This window comes from Quercus robur, chromosome 3 (genome assembly GCF_932294415.1).
Source record: "Quercus robur chromosome 3, dhQueRobu3.1, whole genome shotgun sequence".
Classification (NCBI taxonomy): Eukaryota; Viridiplantae; Streptophyta; class Magnoliopsida; order Fagales; family Fagaceae; genus Quercus; species Quercus robur.
The window spans coordinates 62,914,763-62,940,803 of record NC_065536.1 but is presented as its reverse complement, the minus strand read 5'-3'; the positions used below and the strand labels follow the sequence as shown (position 1 = coordinate 62,940,803).

The following is a 26,041-nucleotide window of genomic DNA, read 5'->3' as shown; positions in this document are numbered from 1 at the left end:
TTGGGGAAAGTTATGGAACTCTCTTGCAAGCTTTGGATTATTTAAGACAGTAAATTTGTTTTTGGAGAAAGGAGCATAAACACTGTTATGTGTCGATTGTGCTTAGAGAGTAAATAAGATATTTTTAAAAAGTTTTGATAGTAACTAGTATTAGTTTAAATCCAAGGATAGTATTTCTCTGTTTATATACACACATTGATAGATTTGTGAATGTGTGTGTTTTTAGTTTGATCTCCTTGGAAAAGAAAATTTCTTGCCTCACTACTAGTGTGGACTATGCTAGCCAGACTTGGAGGTGGCATTGGCATAGGCTACGCCTATGGCTTCCATATGGTGGTGCATGGACGAGAATGAATGCTAGGCTAGTATGCATGTTTGGGTTGCGAAGTTGTTTGGCAACACTTGCAATGTATTGAAACATGTGCAACAGGCTATGCACTTGTGTCCAACATGTGACAGCAAGTTGGGATGGCAGTTATCAAGCTGTGGCATGTTGTGCAGACTTAGTGGATGTATTGGCAACAATAAAAGGGTTCCAAGAGTCCAAGACAACAAGGCCATTTATCATAGATGTAATTTCTCATGTTCGGTAATTACTCTTACACACACGTTGGATGTAATTGAAATCGTGACTTTACTTGAAATCACGATTTCAGTTATAAACAAGTGTGTAATAAGCATTGCTCTTTCTCATATGGCTACAAATAAAAGGTAGTTACAACAAAATAATTGCCATGGTAGTTATTTTTTTGCAAATATAAACTTAAGCAATTGGGGATGTCAACAACATGTAAGTCCATGTGTGAAGAAGCATTGTAACTCTGGATTAGCGAACCATGGTGATTGTTTCTTTAGACCAAGGCAGATTTTGGTGAAGAAAGCCTTAAATTATCCTTTGAATTTTGAGGCAAAGTAAAAAAAAAAATGGTTAAGAGTTTTCATGTGTGTTGTGTGCTTCAGTGCTTGATGTGCATATGATTCACATAAATTGTTATAGTGTTATTGTTACCTTTGTGTAATGCTGAGAATTGGCTATGACTTAGTAAGGCATATTTAGTGACATTAGTGTCATCACAAGGCAAACAAAATCGGTTGAAATTTTTCCTAGAGACATGTTCAGATTTATTATAGGTGGGGAATGAATTTGATATTCTGAGTGTGAAACATATTATTTAATTAGATAGTAAACATTTGGCGCAACAGACACTGAATTGTGCTCAAAATTTTACTGAAAGAGAACTACTCTCCTGTAACGTCCATTTGTATCCTGCCTCACACATATATGTGAATCCCCCGGTATATGAAAGATTGAATGCACATATGAGACCTTTTCATGGAAAATAAGGTTAATATTAGTGGTGCTGTTTAACTAGTTTTGCAATCAACTAGAGTTACCAAAAAATACCATGATATAAATGGTAATTATAACAATAGTAAGTGGACAAATCCCACATATCCATGCTTTGATATTGTTCCAAACCACTTTTATCTCAAGCTCATCTAAAAAAGAGATCATGTGTCATTTTATCATAATAACCTCCCTTGCTACTTTTATTTTTGTCACATCTAGTAAACCATTTTCCAATGTCATTAGCATATCTCTCAAATTCTCAATCTATTCTTCCAAACATCAAAAGTTCACTCTACGAAAGAACGAAGTGATGAATGGAAATAACTAAATCTCTTTCCTTTGAATTTTTTGGTCTTGAACTTTCTTGAAAATCAGGAAAATAGTATATCTCCCCCCTTAAATGATGTAAGAAACCCTTTTTTTTATAAGGTATCCTGAATCAACAAGATAGTATTTTCCTACAAATGAAAATATTTTTATATTAGCAATTTCACCACAACAATATTCTAATAGTTAATAAAATTAACAATACAAACCAGTTGGCGATTTAGGGAAGTTATCACTCTCATTATTGAGGCAACTTAAAAATATTCGTGTAAAAATATTCGTGTGTTGACTCTTCCCATCCAACACAAGCAAATGTGAATTTCATGTCAAAATCACAAACATGCATGCAATTAATTGTTGGCTCTCCTTTCCTTCCTCTATATGTATGTTGCTTATAGGAATACGGGAACATGGACAAAATCGATAGCTCCAATGTAATCCTGAGGCATAAACACCATCAATAGCTCTGATGCAAACATAACCATCTTCATATCAAATACCATATAAAATACCTATAGCCACATTTTAAAAACGTGGGTATAACTTTTTTTTTTTTTTTTTTTTTTTTGAATTTGAAAAACGCGGCTATAGCCTCTCTTTTTTTTCTAGGACGGATGGCAAATGCCTGTCTACAAACGCTGCTATAGAAACCTGTCACACACTAAATTCCAACTTGTTATTTGTTGCATGCAACAAATAACAAGCTGGAATTTTCTCAAACCTGTCACAATGTTGATTCAATCTCCATGGGAAATTATCAATCTTTAAGGAATATAGAGTTCAATACAGCAACAAAATGGAGGAAAGTTTAGTGTACATTTAACATAAAAAGATGCAGCAAGTATCAACACATACAGGTGGGTATGCACATGATTGTCCCTAACCTTCCTATGGCTATCCCAAATGCTTCTAGGGGTGCCTTCCCATCTCCAAGCTCTTGTCTACAAGTGGGCCCAATGTATGTCCATTATGGCACTGCAAAAATATAAAGTTAGCAGTTAGCTATTTCGAACCAAGCAAAACTAAGAAGTACATAAGTTACTTCATATAAAGAAAACCTTAAATTTTTTAAGATTGAATGCTATGATCAGAATATACAACAACTAGAGACGCTCTTAAAAACAAGATTAGTGAAGTTAGACAGCTCTTCAAACAACTTTCAATAGTTTTCTAAGAAATGATAGTGGCTTGGACCAAACAAATTAAGGATGATTATATGAGAGTGAAGCATTGCATCTTTGAAAAAGCTTCCTAAATTTGTTTAAAATGTTAGGCTTAAAATCTAGCAAGCATCTAAGTATATTATGCATCAATGACACTTACAAAGGAAAATAAATACACAAAACATGGCAATGAAAATGGCTAAAGGTATATGTTACAATTAGGTTATGCGTTTATATGTTCCTAAACAACTTAGCAAACTCTTTTCTTTTCTCTTTTATCATTCTAATCAACTAAGAAGACTCAAACTTCACTAGGAAACAAACTCATCAAAAGCGCCACAAACATTTCTTCCTAAACAACTAAGCAAACTCGTCTTTTCTTTTTTTATAATTCTAACCAACTAGGAAGAGTCTATAACTTCACTCGTAAACAAACTCCAAAAGCAATAAAAATTCCATAGAATACCCAATTCATGTATCTCCCTAAACAATTTAGCAAGCATATACTTCACTCTTCACTCAGAAACAAACCCATGAAAAGCATCATACACTCAAAAGCAATATAAATTCCATATCATACCCAATTCATGTCTCCACCTAGACAACTCAACAAGTATAAACTTCACTCATCACTTTGAAACAAGCCCACTCGAAAGCAATACAAATTCCATTGAATACCCGATTCATGTTTTTCCTACACAACAAGAAAAACAATTCTTTTAGAAGTGCTGATATACCTGCAACTTGTCAAGGTACTGAGGCTGACCATGGCCTCTCTTAATGGTTCCAGTGAGCTCCAAAAGCCTGTCAGCAAGCGTAGACTTGCCATGATCAACATGAGCAATAATGGAAAAATTCTTATCCAACAAAATCACACAAATGGAACTAGCAAAAAGTACTAAAATAACAATAAAGATATTAAAAAAAATTACAAAACGGTATTTATATATTTCAAACTTACCTTGAGAACAATGCATGGCTTCACTATTTAATCCTCTTAAACTCTTCTATGTTGTTAAAGCATCAATGTACCTGTCTACATATACAAGAGATTCAACTAAAAAGGTTTGTTCACAAAAAAAATTGTCAATCTTTGAATGGCATGATCGACCTGTCTACATAGCAACATGTCTATAATATTAAAATAATATTCATGTCTACAATATTCCTTCATGATCAGCCAAAAAGTAATACAAAATAATTTGATCAATATCCACGGAGAGTCCTCATTTAGATGCAGCGCTATCTTGAATATATTAAACATATCGTATTAGTAGCACATAACAAGGCATTGCAATAAACATGCAATTTTCATTAAATTAAATGTAACATTTTTAGTACCTGAGAAGGCAGTGAAGAATGCATAAGTGAGCTAAATTGGGCGAACATTTCTTTTATGTGCAACATCATTTCTATCATTTGCTCTTGATGTTTTGCATTTGATTGGGTTAGTGCTTCAGTGAGTTGCTCTTGATGCTTTGCATTTGATTGGGCTAGTGCTTCGGTGAGTTGCTCCTAATGCTTTGCATCTAATTGGGCTAGTGCTTCGGCAAGTTACTCCTCATGCCGTGCATCTGATTGGGCTAGTGCTTGGGCAAGATTCTCTTGATGCCTCTCCTCTGAATGCCTCTCCTCTGAATGGGAAAGTTGGTCCATCATAGATGCAAGCGAAGTTTCCAATTCAGTAATCCGATGGGTCGTTTCGCTTGACGACAGTAGAGTTAAGGTATAGCATGAAGGGTTGGACCTACTTCTTCCTGATGGGGTTGGTCCAAAACCCACCTCACGTACACGTCCATAACATTCTGCACCCATCACTTAAGCAAACGCATCATTTTTCGACTATAGGATTCCTTCACCACGCTCTCCTCGTAGTGATCTGCCCTCTTGAGTTAAAATTTGATTCATCTTAGCATGTTTTCACACAAAAACCAAATAACATATTACTTTCTATAAACAATTCACGCACAAAATACAAAAGAAATAGGTTACACTATAAGGCTTACAATCTTCTCCCCCACTTTGGGATTAACAGGAGCCCCATCTTTGATACTGTATACTTTCACATGAACATCTGCATGCTCCACTGCTACCCCATTGTCTTTTGCCTATATCATATTCAACAGTCTTATTACAATAGTGAAAATTTATGTACATGATATGAAGTGGCAATTGACAACCAAACATAGCAAATGGAATTTAGGACATAACATGCAATATAATGTAAAATAAAATATAAAAAAAATGTAGATTATTATGTTAAAATAGACAAGTATTGTTGTTTTCTTTATGTGAATGTTTAGTATCAAGCGATTTTTGGTCCTAACACTCTTAAAATCCATTATAGTTAGTTGTGACAGTGGCTGAAATAGTCCTTAGCTAGCCCCATCCCAAAGTTCTATATATTGGCTACTACCACAACCCAATTTCCTTCACTCAACTTCCTCATATTTCCTCTCTCTCACTTGTCTTTGCTGTCAAAGCTTGAATTTTTAAGGGATTCTAGCCTTTTGCCCCTATTGAGCAAATTATCTGGCAATATGCCCTTGTTTCCAAACTATATAGGGGCATGCCCTTGTTTCGATACTCGATGTCCACAAAATCGAGTTACTTTAATAACTCAACTATTAAGAAGCCGAGTTTTGGGCAGGTTCTTGCCACAGTGGCGATCCAGCGTGGCTTTTAGGCGATAAAATATTACAGGGTACTGTTCATAATTCGGCAATAGGGAAACCGAGTTCTTATAGACCTCGATTACTCTGAAATTGAGTTACTGACGAATTTCAAATCACCTGTTTGCACGTGAAGCTCAACCCGATGAATGGAAAATCGAGTTATTAACCCATACTCGACTTAAGTATAATCGAGTTGTTCCACTATTTACTTCATAAATACACAAATCAGCTTCTCATGCAGCATTGTATTAGATTCTCCTCATCATTTTCAGATTAACTTCTCATTTTCAAAATTTTCTGCCAGAAGTTGGTGTTATCTTTCTATCATCTCAAGTGAAAAACTCATTTCTTCTTTGAAGTACATAGAGAATTTTATTGTTTTGGTAAAAGTAGTTGTAAATATTACAAAAGTTTATCAACCATAATGTATGTTTTTGTTAGAGAAGAAGTTTCATTTGATAGGTTGTATTACTTGTGCTTTGGTATTTTCTTGAATGAGTTATATGAGTACATTAGGGTTATATTAGTTGCTTGGTGTTGTTTGGTGTTATAAGAAATGTACAATAATCTATAGAAACGGTGATGAGTGTTATGTGTGTACATTGGGTTATATTGGGTCTTTGCTAGTATAAATTTCATTGACAAAAAATGAAAATTTTTAGATTTGCTAAAACTAATGAATAGTTAATCTTTAAATTTGCAAAAGTTGAATGTACACACTTATCATTGGTCAGACATTAACAACATTTTGAATTGCACACAACATGTAGACATTAACAACAATGTCTAATGTTTATGGTCAAATGTGAGTGTTAGTATTTCATTTTTAGCATGTAATAATACACAAATTTATGAATGTCTTTGTCATGTACCATCTTATGCAGCGTTACATTATTTGCCAACAGTTGATGCACACTGTTAACTTGATCATTTGATATTATTGTATTCAGCGTCAATGTCTGGTTCTAACAACCGTTTCATCTATAAGCCTTGCAATGTATTCACTATTGTGGGTCGTTGCTAAGTATTGGAAGATGAGTTTAGTTATCCAATTGATCCGAATCTGCGAAATAGTGCAAGGGTTCACAATACCATGAGACATGAGTGGGTTTGGTTATTTTATGAACAATAAATGTTTTATGATGAGTTGGTTATAAGTTGTCAGTGCCTCGACGACTCGCATCCCAGATGCCAACAGACACGATCGATGGATTTCGTAAAGCATTGAACCGCATAAGAGAAGAAAATAATAGAATGAAGATACGTCTTAATCAATATCAGACCCAAGTCGAGATTCAAGAGTCAGTGGAGTGTAAGTTATACGAGCACGCACAATACATGTAATCACTTCTTGCTAATCTCATTTATCAGTCAGACTTGGAGATATCAGATGAAGAGTAATCGTGTCGTGGTGTAATTGGACTTTGTTGGAGAACTATTTTGCTTAACTATATTTTATATGTATGTGTGTCACTGTTGTTGCATTTGTACTATGTAAAACTTATTATTGATTGTAAGGAGCATGCATGTTGTTCATAATCTAGATTATTCCCACATAACGCATAAAAGTTAAATATTCCCACACATGATGTTTTTCAATAAGCACCTACGACACAACACAGAAAACTTAAAATAACTTACACAATGCCACCAATATTCATGCATTGCATATTGACCACTAACGCTACTAACATTATTAACTTAACCCTAAACATAACACACACACCACATAAGCATTCATTCAAACAAGTAATCCTCGTAGTTGAGAACATTGTTACGTTCCGCCGGAGTGAGTTGATTGTTGGCTACGGCGGTTGCACCTACAGCATAACACAGAAAACTTAACTATTCTTATACGATGCTACCAATATGCATGCATTGCATATCGAACACTAACGCTACTAATATTATTAACTTAACTCGTAGACATAAGACACACACACCACATAGGCATTCATTCTGACAAGTGAGTAGTTGAGGACATTGTTACGTTCCGTCGGAGTTCGTTGCCTGTTCGTTGCAGCGGCCAGCTCTTTCGCCAGTTGTAGCATGTGATACCTGCACCTACTGAGTATCATAAGATTGTACTCTTTTTTTATTTTAGTCATTGCATGCTCATGTTAGCGCATGTTTCGCCGTGGCAGTGTGAGCGAGATACGGTCAACAAGAGGCGCTCCAAGTCGCACGAGATCATCGTGCAGAGCATTGGAATTAGATACTCCTAAATTTGTATAAAACAGGCTACTAATCAGTGGGAAGCCTGAACAACATTAATCAAAGTATAGTTCAATATTAATTTTAAACATTATGCAAACTGCAATTCAATATTAATATTTGAGGGAAATATTAATAATATAACATTATCCAAAGTACAGCTCAATACTAATATTTACAGTGCCTCACCTAAGCTATTATTTAACAGAAATCCTACTTTAAAATAACAAATTGTCAGAAGTTCTCTCTTGAGATAATTACCAATTCTAGTCTCTTAAGACAATAAATTATGCATCTGTACACAAAATGTAACAGACTTTCAATTGATGTGGTAAGATTATACGTTCCCATATGATAAGGATAATGACATGAAACCAAAACCAAAAAAAAAAAAAAAAAACTAAGATGTTGAATAAAAACAATATGGCACGGTTAGAACCCTGAGCAGAGTAAATGGCAGCAAAGGTTTTAGGAACCCAAAACAGTAGATATACAGGGTATTTATGAGTTCAATTTAGTTTAGTGATAGTGGATGTCCATGATGTGCATTTTATGGTATGTGTGTAGATATATGCGTGCATATCCATTACACACACTTCATATCTATTATAATAATAACTTAACAGAGTGGAAGCTTGTAAAAGCCAGTAAGTTTGAAGTTCATTCTTGTTATGAAGCTTTGATGGGTAGGGGCAAGTTTTCCATACAAAAGCATCTGGCAAGTCAAGGTTCCTATAGATGTTGCTTTCTTTGCATGGACAGCAGCACTAGACAGAATTTTAATAGTGAATAATTTGTGGAAGCGTGACATGCACTTTCAAACTATATGAATTAAAAAGCAATTTTACCTAATAATGAACACCATTGTCATGCCAACTGTATTTTACATGAATTTGTGCCTTGGATATGCATCAAAACCCAGTTCAAAACCAAACCCAACAAAGCTAAAACAGCAACAATAATAATGAATAGAGAAAAATCTAACAGAGAAAAACTTAAGAAGCCACACTCAAATCAGAGTACATGCACAAGCAACACTTAACTCAAATTAAATGCAAAGGGGAAAAAAAATTGAACTCAGCATTTAGAAATTACCTTAATATGTTTCTAATCCTTTAACTCTAAAGATAGATTGGGTTCAACCTTGGCTATGGTGAGGGTTATGGTGAGAGTGAAAAGGTGTGGGTTTGGGTTGAGTTTCAGAAAAGGTCTACTGAACGGTTTGGTTTGGGTACGGGTAGAAATAAGAGAACTTGAAGATGCGTTGAACTTGGAAAGGGTCTACTAAACGAACTGAGGGTGGCTACTGATTAGACTGAGGAAGAAGGGAGACAAACTGTTTTGGAGACATTACATTCAAAATCCCATTTTATTCTACATATAACTCGATTTCCCCATTGCCGAGTTATGAACAGTAACACGGAATATTTTATTGCACAAAAGCCACGGTGACAATCCAATGTGGCACCAACCTACCCAAAACTCAGCTTCCTAATAGTCAAGTTCCTTAAGTAACTCGGCTATATGGTAATTGAGTATCGAAACAGCGGCATGCCTCTATATAGTTTGGAAATAGGGACATATTGCCAAATAATTTGCTCAAAAGGGGCAAAAGGCTAGAATCTCCTCAATTTTTAATGCAGTCATCTTGTCTCTCCTGACTCTTTAGTCCATTTCATTTCTAACTAAAAGGCTCACTTGTGCTAAAACAATACACACAAGCAATGTTACAATTTTCTTTTAATGCGTTGTTACAAAGAAAGTCAACACTAAATGGTTCTCACTTATTCTTACTTTGTTTATAGGAAAATGGTTTACAAACAAATTTTGAAAAAAATTTGATGTATCCTTGTGTCAATACTCCTATCTTTTGAATGTCCTAAAAGTCTATGTACTTCAGTATTGCATTCATGCATTGTTTTTTATTTTTTATTTTTTTCACGCACAAGTTAAATGAGCTTAAGTTTAGTTGCAAGTATGAGTTTTGTAATATGTCGTGTGATAGGTATGTCTATGAGTCAAAACCATAATTTAGGCATCCTAAAAAGTAACCTTAAACATACTCACACATTATCAGTCTGCATTAATCATCCTAGGGGTCTTTGTACATTATTGCATATTTTCATGCATTAATTTTGCATCTCTCTTTTCATTTAGCATAATGTGTTCTTTTTTTCTTTTCTTTTTTTCTTTTTTTGGTCAAAACTATAAAAAAATGAAGAAAGACCCAAATCCAAAAACATCACACTTAGCATAATGTGTTCTTTTTTTTTTTACCCTTGGTTTTAGTTGCCATTTGGTCATAAATTTTTTTCCTCATTTGCACTTTTAGGCATCTTAGGCCATTAGTATCGTGATTGGTTCTTTTCATGTTGGATGTAGACTGTGCCTTAGAAGATCATATGACTTGTTACAAATTGAGTAATAAGCCTAAACAATGCTAACTTCACATTCAAATATTTACCCCATTAATTCTACAACATACAATCAATTGGGCCTATGGGCTATGCACCAAGTGATAGCCACTCATGTTTTTAAAATTTTTCAAAGTGAAGGTAAGATAAGGTATGTGTTTTATGTATGTGCCTATGTGCATATGCATGCCAATTGTATTGGAGCTCTCCACTTTCAACCTAGGTAGTTTTCCACAGAGAAGGTAACAAAGGAAAGCACATTCAAAGAACAACCAATTGCTATATACCAAACCAATCTCTTGCTAAAAAGGTGGCAAACATTAGTTTTTATTTCGAAATTTGACTAATGAGGCAAGCAATGCTAAAAATTTCATACTAATTCACACAAAATGCTCAAATTCATCAGTAAATTGGTTTCATCAAACTACTTATATTCGTTACATTTGAATCTAAAATAGTAGAATATTAAAACCCTAGCTAGTTGTTGTATAATGCATTTCTTACCATGATGTCAGCAATTTGGGCAAAACTTCTAGGCCCAGACCTTGATACCTCAGTCTGAAAACCACGACTCACCTTATTCTTATTACTTAATGTCTACGAACACACCCCCGCCAAGGTGCCAAAATAACGAAGTAGATCCAAATGCGGTCAATATCATGTTTTTAACCGTAAAAATCATTGTCCACGATTCAATAACAATTATAGAGGAAGAAATAGAACTAAACATCATCTGGCATGATGATTATATTTGCACAGCACGGTCTACAAATTTCAACCCTCATTCACGACAAACAATTATTTTCAATCACAATTTCTATTTTATCCAAAGAATATTATCCTTCCTATTTCCCCAAAAAAATTAACATTTTCTACAAATCACATTTAATGAGGTGCCGATGATTAATAATCTGGTGTAACAATGTATTTCACAAATTAAGAAATAAACATTCGCCTCATTTAGTCCCATTTGAAAATTTTAAACTTTAAAATTTTAATTTTTTACCATCATTTCAAATAAAATTATGACAATAAATTTCAAAGAAAAAATCATCATAACAAATTCAACAGTAATATCACTCAAATATATAACACACTCCAATAATAATGCATTACATAACTTAAGGTAGTCACTTTAGATCAACTATCTAATTAGACATATTATTTTACCTTCTTTCCTAGTCCACCCATTCCAGCATATGATCGTTTGTGCCTATATCAGCACCTAAGAAGCCTTGCTTGGGGTTTATACCATTTAATAGCCACATTCTTCAGATCTAACAAAATAAAGAAAAATAATTAAAATTTTAAATTAAAAAAATTCCTCTCAAAACCATTTAACTACACAGATCTACCACATACGTGATGTGCCAACCAATCATAAAAAACAAAGAAAAAAAAAATGAGTTGAGGAGTGAGGACTCACCTGAGGAAGGGAGCAAGAGAGGCAAGGATTTTGTTTCAGCTAATGTGAACAATGGGTTTATATTTTTAGAGAACTTGGCTCGTTAGTAGTGAGAGATGATGCTGTGGCATAAATAGGAGAAAGAAAGGGCCATGGAGAAGGAGTAGATAAATTGAGGGGGTGAGATGGAGTAATGCTGGGATACCAATTTTGGCATAGATATGTATCACAATTCGTGGCAAGTTATGATTGGTAAGGAAGTATTGACACTCCCTTACTAATCACAACTTGTCATGTGGCGTGTTGTGGCATAAATTTGTGCTAAAGTTAGTGTCCCTAGCATTACTTAAGTTAAATAGCACTCCTTCATTAGTGTTGGAGAATTGTATTGGAGAACATTTTACATAATTTTTACCAAAATTGACCCCATGGTGAGTTGTGAGTAATGGAAATACAAACAGACTATTTTTTTTTTTTTTTCGATCATTCACAACTCAATACATTTACATGGAAACTCTTAGCATGGGTGAATTATGAGTAGTGGAGATATAAATCTATTATTATTTGATAGTATTAATGGGCACCACAAAGTGCTAGTTAACAAACAAGTTTATGGTGCCGTTTGGATTCAGCGTTTTCCGCTGAATCCAAGCTGCGTTTTTTCTTTTTTTTTTTTTTCTTTTTTCCTCACTTCACGTGTTTCAGGGACAATAAGCACTGTAGCAGTACTGTAGCGCACTGTAGCAATACTGTAGCAGCATTGTTTATTACTGTTCATTTACTAAAAAATATTAAAAATTGGTCCAACGATACTATTCACACATTTAAAAATTATTTTGTTACAATACTTTCAGTTTTCAGTTTTCAGTTTCAGCAATAATAAGTTCAATCCAAACAGACCCTATGTCCCATCAAAAAAAAAAAAAACAAAGAAGTTTATGTTAATAAAGTTAATTTTTATTAAATTTTTGACTACTTTTATTAGATATAAAATCAATAAAGTTAACTTTTTGAATTTTACTTTCATTTATTTATACTAATTTTTTATTAAGGATTTTGTTAATGAGTGCTCTAAGGACACACAATAATTAATCATTTTTAGAAATATTTTATCGGAAATTGAAAAAGTATTAACAATTTTTTCAATTTTCAAAAAAATATTTTAAAAAATGGATGGTTTAATGTGCGCCCTAAGGTCACATATTAATCGGACCTTTTTATTAAAGCCAATTTTTTATTATCTTACTATGCCCCTTTAACATTTTCCTATATTCCATTTTTCACAACTCACCCACATAATTATTGTAATGTTAATGGTTAGCATTTAGCTTTTTTTTTTTTTTAGGGAGTTTCAATCTATGAAGTCTGCTCCTGATAATAACACTTTATCATCAAACCAAGGTACTAATCACTATATTTCTTTAAATTTGGGTAGAGAACCGGTTTTTAATTATTAAACTTTAATAAAGAGAGAGATTTTTTTTTTATCATTCTCTTCGTCATTAATGTTTCTTCAGAATGTACAAGTTTTATTGCCAGAGGCCATGTGCACCACTTCACGAGAAAGTTATGAGAACTTGCTGAACTGATTTGAGTCAGTGTAATGGTGTATCGTGATTCGTGATCGAGATTTCAGATTTTAGAAGAAAATGAGATTTCATATTATTGATCCTCTGAAGCCTCGAGCAAAGTATAACAAAATAGTGTTTTCAGCCTTTCATATTTATAATAGATCTACCAAAAATTTAACATATATATTGATGACGTCTAAAATTGTCACCAATGGGTCACACCGTACTCGCGACTCGAATCGAACCTGCACGACGAAGCAATCGAAAGAATTCTTCAGAGAGCACCGGTGTGGTGCCGGCCAAAGGTTCTCCGACGGTCAAGTTAGAATTGTTCTGTTTTACTTAGAGCGTTAGAGAGGGTCAATTAAAGCGTACCTCGATCCTTGAGGGTGGCAGGCCTTTTATAGTGATAAAGGGTTGACTTTTCTCCTTGGTTTCCAAACCTTTTCAATGTGGGACTCTCATACAAATTCCCTTGAGCGTAGTGAGTCAAGATTTCCGTTTTCGGATCATGGGCTTTTCTAGGAGATAGAGATTTTGGATCATGGGCCCTTACTGTGCCTGTCAGCGATGGGCCTTCAAAGCGCGTGGGATAGTTGCACAGGCCCAACAGTCCCAACCCGTCAGGCACGTTCAGGTAGGCCCGTCATGTCCGTCAGGCAGGGCCGTCAGGCCCGTTCAGGTGGGCCCGTCATGCAGGGCCGTCAGGCCCGTTCAGGTAGGCCTTATTTCTTACCGTCTTCAGTTGCCCCCTTCACCCCAATGGTCCGTCAGCTTTTAGGATAAAGGATCAATGGGGTGACGATCCAAATGTGAGGGTATGACGGGTATTTTTATGACGGAAGGAGGCTCATGAGACGGGGAGTTTAAAGTTGTCATAACGGGTTGACGGATCAACGCAAGATAGGATGACGGTTCAAATGAGGAGTCCGTCGATCACACCAACTACAGAGGCTGTACGAAGGTAATTAATGCCGATGACACGTGTTGCAAGCTGATTGGACCTTATCTCAGATCGAAGCGACGCTTCGACTTCCGTGCATCTCTCTTATAAATAATGGAGTGATTCCTCTCATTTCTTCAGTTTCAGTAGAAATCAAGCTGTCAGAGCTCACCCGTCACCCTTGTCAGAGCGCACCCGTCATAATTTGCTGATCCGTTCATTTACCTTAGTCGTCAACGCCGTCCTTCGTCACTTTGTTGGCAAAACTGGTAAGTGCTCTTCTTAAAACTTATACTTGTTTTAATTTTCCTTACAATCCACATCCGTTATAGACACATAGACCGTCAGAGTCTTAGGCTCTTGTCGTTTCGTGTAGGAAATGTCTAGTGCGTCGAGTAATCAGTCAGTTATTCGTGACGGGGTGGATTACGAGGAAGTATATCCGTCCAGTCAACGAGAACAAGGTAGTCCAGATGATAGTAGTCCGTCCACATCCTCCTCGTCCTCAACATATGAGGATCTGGAGGTGGTTGATCCAGACGAGGGACCTGGTGTTGGTGAGGATCAAGATGTCAGATCCGTCATTGGTGCTGATGGGCTTAGGAAGTTCGTCATGCTACCAGAGTGGACGGTGAATTTCTTCACGTCCGTTATCAAGGAAAAGCACTTTAAGACATTTAGGGATAATTATCAAATTCCAGAAAATGTTACGATCCGTCTACCCTACAAATCAGAGAGGTGTTACTATGACGGGGTAGAGGGAGTCGGGGTGTATGAGCAAATGTTGAAGGCCGGACTTAGATTCCCATTGAGTTCGCTTCACCGTTTGCTCCTTCGTCAGCTGGGGTTATCCGTGAACCAGATTTCCCCTAATGCTTGGAGAGTTTTTATAGCGATGGAGGTCCTGTACGGTGCCATGTCCAACGGAGAAAGGAGGCTGACGGTTAGGGAGTTTTTCCACTACTACCGTCCGGACGAAATTGACAAATCCAGGGGGATTTATAGCTTCGTCCCCAGGAGTCCGTTGCTGAAAGTCATCTATGACACGCCGGACTCAAATAGGGATTGGAAGAGTCGGTTCTTCTTCCTAGAAGGCGATGGTTGGATGGGTAGTCCTGGGGAAACAGATTTCATGCCCGTCGACACTACTTGGGGCATATTGGATCCGTCTAGTATGGACTATCCACCAAACTTTAACATTACTAAGTTTTTTTTTTTTTTTTTTTTTTTTTTTTTTTTTTTTTTTTTTTTGAATATAATCTAACCGTCCTCTTTCTTCTTTTGCAGTTAGACGACGGCCCCAAATTGACCTTGAGGAGTTTGCTTTCATTGAGAAAATCCTCTCAAAGACCAAGCCGGAGGAAAGGACTTGGGCGAAGCTGGTAACACTAAATACCATTCACTGGTATTGCGACGGACCGGAACCTACAGCGGCTGCCGTCAAGTACGAAACAAAGATAAGGAGACGTGAGTTCGTCACCCTTTACTTGAAAAAAATTGTGCATCTTATTTTTTGTTAATTAACTCCCCCGTCCATGTTTCAGAGATGGACGATGCTAAGAGAAGAGCCTTGATTCGGTCAAAGGCTGCAAAGAAGACTGCTGACGACGCTCCCCCTGCGACGGGCCCAAGCAATCCGTCTGCTAAGCGGAAGACTCAGCCCAAAGCGGACCGTCAGGCCAAGAAGGCCAAAGTGTCTTTAGATCCCGTCGTGGGACTCATGGCGGAGCCTCCGAAGACGGTCACTCCAACCAAGCACGGGGTTGGCAAGGGCTTGATGAAAGGCCCGTCGAAGAATGACGAGAAGCCGCCCGTCCTTCTTCGAGAGGATTCTAAGCATGCCTTAGAACAGATTTCCTCCATCATCTCGGTGGAGGATTATGAAGACTTAGGCAACCACTCGACAGAGGCCATGGGGGAGACGGGCCTGTTTACAATTACACAGGTAAGATAGTCCGTCTACTACTCAAATACAACTTAAATCATCTGTCGAAAGTTTGTTTTATAACTGTGTTGTTATTTTTCAGGCAATGGTCATGATGAAGGGGCTGATGGGACGGTGCCTCAGCCAAGAGACGGCCTTGGATCGTGTACGGGCCAAGGCGGAGAAGACGGAGGAAGAACTCCTCCAACTGCGAAACTGGAGACCCAAAATAGAGAAAAAGCTTGAGCTGTCGGAGAAGGCAAGGAAGAGCCTTGAACAGACGACGGAGGAGGCAAAGAAGGCTCTAGAGAGCAAGGACAAAGAGATAGCCGATCTGAAAAATGAAGTCCGTCAGGCTAAGGACGTGGCGGTTCGTGAATACCGTGACTCCGACGCCCTGATCACTGAGCTGGGCGACTCTTTCCATCAGGGCTTCATGGATGCCCTCCGTCAAGTCAAGCAAGCTTATCCAGACGTGGACCCTTCCAAGTTCAAAGTTGAAGACCCGGTTCAGTCATCCGTCGTGCCTGTTGCCTCCGAGGATACAGACGACCTCTTTGATGTCGACGACGCCATTGTTGACGGGGCGTCTGCACCAGCAAAAGTTGACCAAGCTGAGCCTGACACGGAGACGGTTCCACAGCCCGTCGATAATGCGGATAAGGCTCAGTAGAAGGATTTTTTTTTTTTTTCTCTTCTTTTCTTTTTGGAACAATTCTCATCCGTTGTTGATGATGTGTAAACATTGCCTTTTAATGGCCTATTTTGTTAAATGAATCCGTGCACTTCATTTTATATGTTTTGAATTTTGCCATTGCTTGACCTGTTTACATCCGTTCGTGTATAAGTATGTTTTTGATCTTAAAAACTTATTCTTTTCAAAACCTGTGGAATGTTCCGTCCACCTTGTTGATACTACTCTATTGTCTAAAATGATTAGTCCGTCTTGTTTGCTTCATCTTATTTCCGTCCACGTCGTGGATGATCCGTTCATATGGTGGACTTCATTTTGTGTCCGTCCAACCTGTGAACTTTAAGTGGTCATTTTGTGGACTAAGTTATCCCCATTTAGTATAGTCCGTCCACCTTGTGGTGATCGTCCATGTAGGATGATCCGTCCATCTTGTGGACTTAAGGTGGACTTGAAGTGGTCGTCCATGCAGGATGATCCGTCCATCTTGTGGACATAAAGTGATCGTCCTTGCAGGACGGTCCGTCCATCTTGTGGACTTATATTTGTCCGTCCATATTGTGGACTTAGGGTTATCGTCCCTGTAGGACGATCCGTCCATCTTGTGGACTTCTATTGTGTCCGTCCATCTAGTGGGCTTATATTTTGCGTCCATCCATCCTGTGGACTTAAGGTTATCATCCGTGTGGGATGATCCGTCCACCTTGTGGACTTAGGGTGATCGCCCCTGTAGGACGATCCGTCCATCTTGTGGACTTCATATTGTATCCGTCCATCTTGTGGACTTAAGGTTATAATCCCTGTAGGATGATCCGTCCACCTTGTGGACTTAGGGTGATCGTCCCTGTAGGACGATCCGTCCATCTTGTGGACTTCATATTGTATCCGTCCATCTTGTGGACTTAAGGTTATCATCCCTGTAGGATGATCCGTCCACCTTGTGGACTTAGGGTGATCGTCCCAGTAGGACGATCCGTCCATCTTGTGGACTTCATATTGTATCCGTCCATCTTGTGGACTTCATATTGTATCCGTCCATCTTGTGGACTTAGGGTGATCGTCCCTGTAGGACGATCCGTCCATCTTGTGGACTTCATATTGTATCCGTCCATCTTGTGGACTTAGGGTGATCGTCCCTGTAGGATAATCCGTCCATCTTGTGGACTTCATTTTGTTTCCGTTAACTTTGTGGACAATTGCAATGACATACATTCAAGTAGAAGATCAAAATTGCATCTGATTATAGAAATGCGTAAAGGAAAAGTGCCTGCCCCCTTGGGCTTAAAAAAAAGGCACGACAATATTGTAGCAAAAATAGTTAAACAGTTAAAAAAAAGTTAATAATGCCAAAAAGTCTTAAAAGAGAAACTGGTTGTCATGTCGCTATTACTGGTAGTATTTCCTCAAGTGCTCGGCATTCCACGGATGCGGTAGCTTTTCTCCGTCTATTGTCTCCAGGTGGTATGTTCCTTTCCTTTTCCACGACGTAACTCTGTAAGATCCTTCCCAGTTGGGGCCGAGTTTTCCCTGTGTAGGGTCTCTAGTTGCACCCATGACCCTCCTGAGTACGAGGTCTCCTACTTGGAAGCTTCTTTGTCGGACCCGGGAGTTGAAATGTCTGGACATGCGATCCTGGTATCTAGCGATCCTCTGCTCTGCTGCCAACCTGACCTCATCTATAAGGTCCAGCTGTAGCCTCATGGATTCGTCATTCCTGCCCTCGTCGTGGTTGTGAACCCTGTAGCTTGTGAGCCCAACTTCTGCTGGGATGACTGCTTCGCTCCCGTATGTTAGTCGAAACGGTGTCTCTCCTGTCGGAGTCCTCGCCGTTGTCCTATATGCCCACAGTATGCTCGGCAATTCCTCTGGCCATATGCCCTTTGCCCCCTCGAGCCGAGTCTTGATAATCTTTAGCAGGGATCGGTTTGTGACCTCAACCTGACCGTTAGCCTGAGGATGGGCGGGTGATGAGTAGTGGTTTTTTATTCCTAGCTGTGTGCAGAAATCACGGAAGGGGCCGTTATCGAACTGCCTCCCGTTATCTGAGACAAGGACTCTAGGAATACCAAACCTACATACTATGCTCCGCCAGACAAAACTTCTAATGTTCTTTTCTGTAATGGTGGCCAAGGCTTCCGCTTCTACCCATTTCGTGAAGTAGTCAATACCCACTACCAAGAACTTTAGCTGCCTTATCGCCGTTGGGAAAGGTCCCATGATGTCCTGTCCCCACTGAGCGAACGGCCATGGAGCCGTTATGGGGGTTAGCTCTTCAGCTGGCTGTCCAATAAAATTGCTGAACCTCTGGCATTTGTCGCATCTTTTGACGTAGGACTCAGCATCCTTTTGCATGGTCGGCCAGTAATACCCAGCTCGTAACAATTTGTGCACTAACGACCGCGATCCAGAATGGTTCCCGCATATTCCTTCGTGTACTTCCCTTATCACGTAGTCTGCCTCTTCAACCCCGAGACATCTTAGGTAAGGACGGGAGAAACCTCTCTTGTAAAGAATGTCTTTTATCAAGACGAACCTTGCCGCTCGGACTTTTAGCTTTCTCGCTGCCTCTTTCTCTTCAGGCAATATCCCGTCCTTTAAGTATGAAGCTATCGGCGTAGTCCAGTTTCTTTCGGAGCGTATCTCCTGCATGTTGTCGGGGTCTATTAGCGGAAAGATTTGAACAAAGGGAAGTACATTACCCGGTGTCATCATATGTTCTGCTGAAGTGGCTTTGGCTAGCCGATCGGCGAGCTCATTGTCTCCCCTGGGGATCTGGACGAACATTGCTTTTAGCCCGTTGACTCTCGCCCTTACTTGATCAAGATATCTCTTCAACCTTTCCCCTTTGCATTCATAATCTCCGTTTACTTGATTGGTCACGACTTGAGAGTCGCAATGCACGACCACACTTTCAGCTCCGGCGGCTTTGGCTAGGTCGAGTCCTGCTGCCACCGCTTCGTATTCTGCTTCATTGTTGGTAATGGGGAAGTCGAGACGGACCATACATTCAATCTTGTCTCCTTCAGGTGACAGCAATAATATGCCGGCTCCTCCAACTCGCTTACTGGATGATCCGTCGGTGTAGATGTTCCACTGGGGGGGTTCTTCTGCCCCCTTGTCCACGTCATGCGTAAACTCTGCTATGAAGTCGGCTACAGCTTGTCCTTTAATGGCCACACGTGGACGGTACTTGATGTCAAACTCACTCAATTCTATTGCCCACAGCGTCAGTCGACCCGCGGCTTCAGGATTACTCAGTGCCCTTCGCAAGGGCTTGTCGGTCATTACGTTCACGGTATGGGCTTGAAAGTAGGGCTTGAGCTTGCGAGCCGCCGTGACCAACGCAAAAGCGAGTTTCTCCATAGGTTGGTATCTTTCCTCGGCACCGCGGAGCGCCCGGCTGGCGTAGTACACGGGCTTCTGTGCCCTGTCCTCCTCTCTGATTAAGGCCGCGCTGACGGCCACCGTGGAGACAGCCAAATAGAGGAAGAGTTCTTCACCTGGTTGCGAGGGGCTCAGTAGAGGTGGTGAAGATAGATAGGTTTTTAATTCCTCGAAGGCTCGCTGACACTCGTTCGTCCACTCGAATGACTTTTTCAATGTTCGAAAGAAGGGTAAACACTTGTCCGTCGCTCTCGACACGAATCTATTCAATGCCGCTACCTTGCCGTTAAGGCTCTGTACTTCCTTCACGTTTCTCGGGGGGGCCATCTCCATTATGGCTCGGATTTTGTCCGGGTTAGCTTCAATCCCCCTTTGAGATACCATGAATCCTAGGAATTTGCCCGCAGTTACACCGAATGCGCACTTTCTCGGATTAAGTTTCATGTTGTAGGATCGAAGTGTGCCGAATGTTTCCTTGAGATCTTCCAAGTGGTCTTCCTCCTTCCGGCTCTTCACCAGCATGTCGTCGACATAGACTTGGACATTCCTCCCGATTTGCTGTGCGAACATCTTGTTCATTAGTCTCTGGTATGTTGCCCCTGCATTCTTCAGGCCGAATGGCATCACTTTGTAACAGAAGAGTCCTTGACTGGTTACAAACGAAGTCTTCTCCTGATCGTCCTCGTGCATGCAAATCTGGTTATAACCTGAGAAAGCATCCATGAAGCTTAGCAATTGGTGTTGAGCCGTCGAGTCTACTAGGATGTCGACCCTTGGAAGGGGATAGCTATCTTTGGGGCACGCTTTGTTAAGATCTGTGAAGTCCACGCACATCCGCCATTTGCCGCTCGTTTTCTTCACCATTACCACATTCGCCAGCCAATCGGGGTAGTAGACCTCCCTAATGAAGCTTGCCTCTTGGAGTTTGCGGACCTCTTCCGCGATTGCTTGGTCTCGTTCCGGGGCGAATACTCTCTTCTTTTGTCGGACGGGTGGAAACGAGGGCAACACATTCAACTTATGTACCATAACCGAGGGATCGATTCCTGGCATATCGTCATGGCTCCAAGCGAACACATCCTTATTGCTTCTCAAGAAAGCTACGAGCTCTTGACGGATTGCGGGTTTGGCAAGCGTTCCGATCCTGGTGGTTCGGTCTGGATTGGAACTGTCGAGAGTTATCTCCTCTAGCTTCTCTGTAGGTTCTGCCGTCGTTCGGTGTTCTTCTATGTTCAAGGCCTGGATCTGGTCTTCCACCTCCATCATAGCTACGTAGCATTCTCGTGCGGCAATTTGACTTCCGCGTAGCTCTCCTACCCCATACTCCGTTGGGAACTTGATCATCAGGTGGTAAGTTGATGTTGCCGCCTTCCACGAGTTGAGCGTGGGTCGTCCAATAATAGCATTGTAGGCTGACGAGCAATCGACCACTAAGAATGTTACGTCCTTGGTGATTTGTTGGGGGTAATCTCCTACTGTCACCGATAACGTGACTGCGCCCAGAGGGAATATCCTACTCCCTCCGAAACCAACGAGCGGGGCGTTTGTCGGTATTAGCTGCTCCCTATCAATCCTCATTTGTTGGAACGCCGGATAATACAAGATGTCGGCCGAACTACCGTTGTCGACCAACACTCGGTGGATATTGTAGTCGCCTGCCCGCAAGGTGACGACGAGGGCATCGTCGTGTGGGTGGTGTAGGCGTCTTGCATCCTCTTCCGAGAACCCGATAATGGGGCCTTCCCTTCTTGCCATCTTTGGCACTGTACCCGCCAACTGGACATTCTGTACCATCCGAAGGTATGTTTTGCGAGCCTTTTTCGACGATCCGGCCGCGGCTGTTCCTCCAATTATCATCCTTATTTCCCCTAATGGGGGCCTTGGTCGCTCGTTTTCTCGACGGGGGTGTTGTTCTTGTGGGTGTTGCTCCGTTCTCTCCTTGCTGATGAATTTCTTCAGCTTCCCTTGTCGGATAAGGGCTTCGATTTGTTGCTTCAAGTCGTAGCAATCGGCCGTGTCGTGACCATGGTCACGATGGAAGCGGCAATATTTGTCTCTGGACCTTTTGTTGGGATCACTCTTCAGCTTTCCTGGAAACGTTAGGGATCCTTCGTCCTTAATCTGCATTAGGACTTGGTCTATCGGAGCAGTCAGCGGGGTGAAACTTGTGAACCTTGCGCCCATATGTTTTGGACGTCTCTCCTCCCTTCGGTCTCCCATCCTTCCTTTCTTCCGCCCCTGGTCCTGTCGGGGATCCTCTTGTCTGTCTCTTTTCTTGGGTCTATCTTCTCGGGCTAATAGGGCGTCTTCAGCGTTCATATACTTGGTGGCCCTGTAAAGCACCTCCGACATGGTCTTTGGGTCGTTTTTGTATAGGGAAAACAAAAACTTACCCCCCTTCAGCCCGTTCGTGAACGCTGCCACTAGTATCTTGTCATCGGCTTCGTCGATCGAGAGCGCTTCTTTATTGAAGCGTGATATGTAGGCCCGTAACGTCTCCTCCTCTCTCTGCTTGATGTTCATTAAACAAGCCGTGGATTTCTTATACCGATGTCCTCCGATGAAGTGCGTAGTGAATTGAGCGCTCAACTCCTTGAAGGTGCCGATGGAGTTTGGTGTTAGCCGGCTGAACCAAATCCTTGCTGCGCCCTTCAGGGTTGTAGGGAATGCCCTACACATAATTGCGTCTGCCACTCCCTGAAGGTGCATCAGGGTCTTGAAGGTCTCTAGGTGATCGAGAGGGTCCTTGCTCCCGTCATAACTGTCCATACTCGGCATGCGGAACTTACTCGGCAGGGGGAAGGAATTGACGGACGCCGTAAATGGCGAGTCGGTCCGGTTGACAAGGTCGTCAAGATCACTGGACACTCGCCCCTTGAGAGCGTTCATCAGTACTTCCATCTGTTCCTTCATCGCCTGCATCTCCGCGATGATGGGTTGTGGAGCTGTATCCGTCACCGAAGGGACGCTAGCGTCCCGTCGCACTTGTTTGCTCGGGGCGTTACTCTCCTGTGGTCCGTCATTATTCCTCCTTTCCGCACTGTTCCCTTCTTGATCTTCTCCTTGGCTGTTCAGCGCCGCACTCTTTTGATTCAGCTGCTCTACCAGGTCGTGGTTTTGTTTGGTGAGGCGCTCCACGGCTGCGACGAGCGTCTTGACCTGTCTCTCAAGGGCAGTCGTAGGGGCTTCTTCTTGGACGTCATTTGTGGTTGCCATCGAGCGTGTGAGTACCATGTAACTCTTTTGTCCAGGAAGCGATAATGTTACTCCGTTTCCCACAGACGGCGCCAACTGATGACGTCTAAAATTGTCACCAATGGGTCACACCGTACTCGCGACTCGAATCGAACCTGCACGACGAAGCAATCGAAAGAATCCTTCAAAGAGCACCGGTGTGGTGCCGGCCAAAGGTTCTCCGACGGTCAAGTTAGAATTGTTCTGTTTTACTTAGAGCGTTAGAGAGGGTCAATTAAAGCGTACCTCGATCCTTGAGGGTGGCAGGCCTTTTATAGTGATAAAGGGTTGACTTTTCTCCTTGGTTTCCAAACCTTTTCAATGTGGGACTCTCATACAAATTCCCTTGAGCGTAGTGAGTCAAGATTTCCGTTTTCGGATCATGGGCTTTTCTAGGAGATAGAGATTTTGGATCATGGGCCCTTACTGTGCCTGTCAGCGATGGGCCTTCAAAGCGCGTGGGATAGCCCTTGCACAGGCCCAACAGTCCCAACCCGTCAGGCACGTTCAGGTAGGCCCGTCATGTCCGTCAGGTAGGGCCGTCAGGCCCGTTCAGGTGGGCCCGTCATGCAGGGCCGTCAGGCCCGTTCAGGTGGGCCCGTCATGCAGGGCCGTCAGGCCTGTTCAGGTGGGCCCGTCATGCAGGGCCGTCAGGCCCGTTCAGGTGGGCCCGTCAGGCCCATCAGGTGGGCCCGTCAGGTAGGCCTTATTTCTTACCGTCTTCATATATATATATATATATATATATATCTAAATATAAATGTGAGAAAAAAAAATTATTTATTATGCCATAAAAGTATCTAAGAGTCACTCTAAAACACGATAAATGATGTTTTTTTTATAATAAACAGAAGTATTTTACTAACATGTACTTTAAGAACAAACAATAATAAACCAAATTTGAAAAAAATTTATCAAAAATTGAAAAAATTTTAACAACTTTTTTAAATCTCAATAAAATTTTTTTAAAAATAAATTTGTTAGCAACGCTGCGGCATATATTAACCGTACCCCAAAGAAAGTGGGGTTCTGTGTATGACTTTGACTTGACAGATACAATTACTGTGCGTGGGCACCAGATTTGAACATGCAAGCTAGAATGCCATGAATGTATCCCTCATCTCTCTCCTTTCTAGAAATTTGATTGATTCAAAATATGAAATTATTTCTCATTATTATTTGTGTCTAAAGTAAAAAATTTTAACACCTAAAACTACCACAAAGTGTCATCTTTATTGACTATCATAATAGCTATATGATTCCCATTAAAAAAAAAAAAAGCTATATGATGAATATAAAAAATATTATTTAAATAAAAGTGTGAGAAATAGATAATTTGGTGGTAAAAAAATATATTTAAAATATATTTTAAAGTGTAGTGCTAAAATAAATAAATAAATTTTTTATTAAAAACTAAATTTTTTAATGTTACGTGAATGCTTAACTACTCTAGATTTTTTTATTTAATTATGTAATTTATATATATTTGGCCTTTTTTATATCTAGTTGATCAATTTAGTTTACAATTGTTTGCTCAGGATCAACGGCTAGTTTGCATGAGTTTTCTTTTCTATGGACTGTTTTTATTGGTTGTTTTCTCCTTAATCCTTATCAATGGCCAGACTTTGAATGAGTTTCCTATAAGTTTTTTATTTTTCAAAAATGAAAAAGTGATTGACTTTCTTAACAGTTTTTTTAATTTCTTACAAAAATTTTCCTAATATAGATGATTAATGTATCCTCTAAAGACATATATTAACTTGTAATATTTTTCAAAAACTAGGGTCGGGAAAATTTTTCACATCTGCTATCGAAGTGGCAATCTCGCAACTGTTATTGGTGATTGACACCTAAAGGTACACATTAATTTGTCCAAATTTTCAAAAACTAAGTTCGGGAAAACTTTTCACATCTACTATCCAAGTGGCAATCTCACAACTGTTATTGGTGATTGACACCTAAAGGCACACATTAACCTGTCCAATTTTATAAAAACTAGGGTTGGGAAAATTTTAACATCAGCTATTCAAGTGGCAATCTCACTACTGTTATTGGTGATCGACACCTATGTAATAAAAAAATAACATCTCAAATATCACTCAAAAATTTGAAGATATGAAAGAGATAAAAATAATTTAAAAAATATATTATTTTTATAAAATAAAATTGTGTATCATTAATCACATCTGTTATGATTGATGACATATCATTTTGTGAGACCTATTTTCCTTTTTAGTAGTGTTAGGGATATTACTAATTTGGAAAATGCTAACAGATTCCCTTAGGGTAATGATTAACAATTCATTTAAAGAAAATTTTTATGGGAAAAGAAAAAAAAAAGCAATTAATATTTTGACAGCTTTTTTCATTTCCCATAAAATTTGTGTTAAAATTTTCTTAAAATGGATTGTTAACCATTGCCATTAGGGCACTTGTTAGCATGATCTTACTAATTTTACTACAATACGCTTATAAATTGATGTGTCACCATTTACAACGTGGAAATAAATATATTCATTTATGAGATGTTGAAATCTATCAATCATATTCATTGTTATATTGGTTTATAAGTTTTATGTAGTAAAACTACTTGTAGTGCCTTTTGCATTTATTTATTTTTTATTTTTTGTGATTAAGGACACATCAATTAGTTCAATACATAAAGTCTCTTATTTCTTGAATAAGAAATCTAGGGTCAATCATATCCTACACTAAAAAGTAAAAACTAATTGAGGTCTTAATTCG

At 39.7% G+C, this 26,041-nt stretch overlaps 1 long non-coding RNA gene across 4 annotated transcripts; it reads right to left on the bottom strand.

Moving 5' to 3' along the window:
• Positions 1 to 1,650: 1,650 nt before the first annotated feature.
• LOC126718811 (uncharacterized) lies at positions 1,651 to 11,731 on the bottom strand. Of its 4 annotated transcripts, XR_007653062.1 has the most exons (9): positions 11,571 to 11,731; positions 11,315 to 11,421; positions 7,243 to 7,737; positions 4,848 to 4,949; positions 4,183 to 4,749; positions 3,803 to 3,877; positions 3,579 to 3,645; positions 2,563 to 2,653; positions 1,651 to 2,118 (listed from the first exon to the last, which is right to left on the bottom strand). It is a non-coding gene; the product is annotated as an uncharacterized LOC126718811 (long non-coding RNA). The 4 variants fall into 4 exon arrangements; XR_007653060.1 differs by lacking the exon at positions 1,651 to 2,118 and having other exon boundaries at positions 2,381 to 2,653; XR_007653061.1 differs by lacking the exon at positions 1,651 to 2,118 and having other exon boundaries at positions 2,382 to 2,653; positions 4,183 to 4,727.
• Positions 11,732 to 26,041: the final 14,310 nt, after the last annotated feature.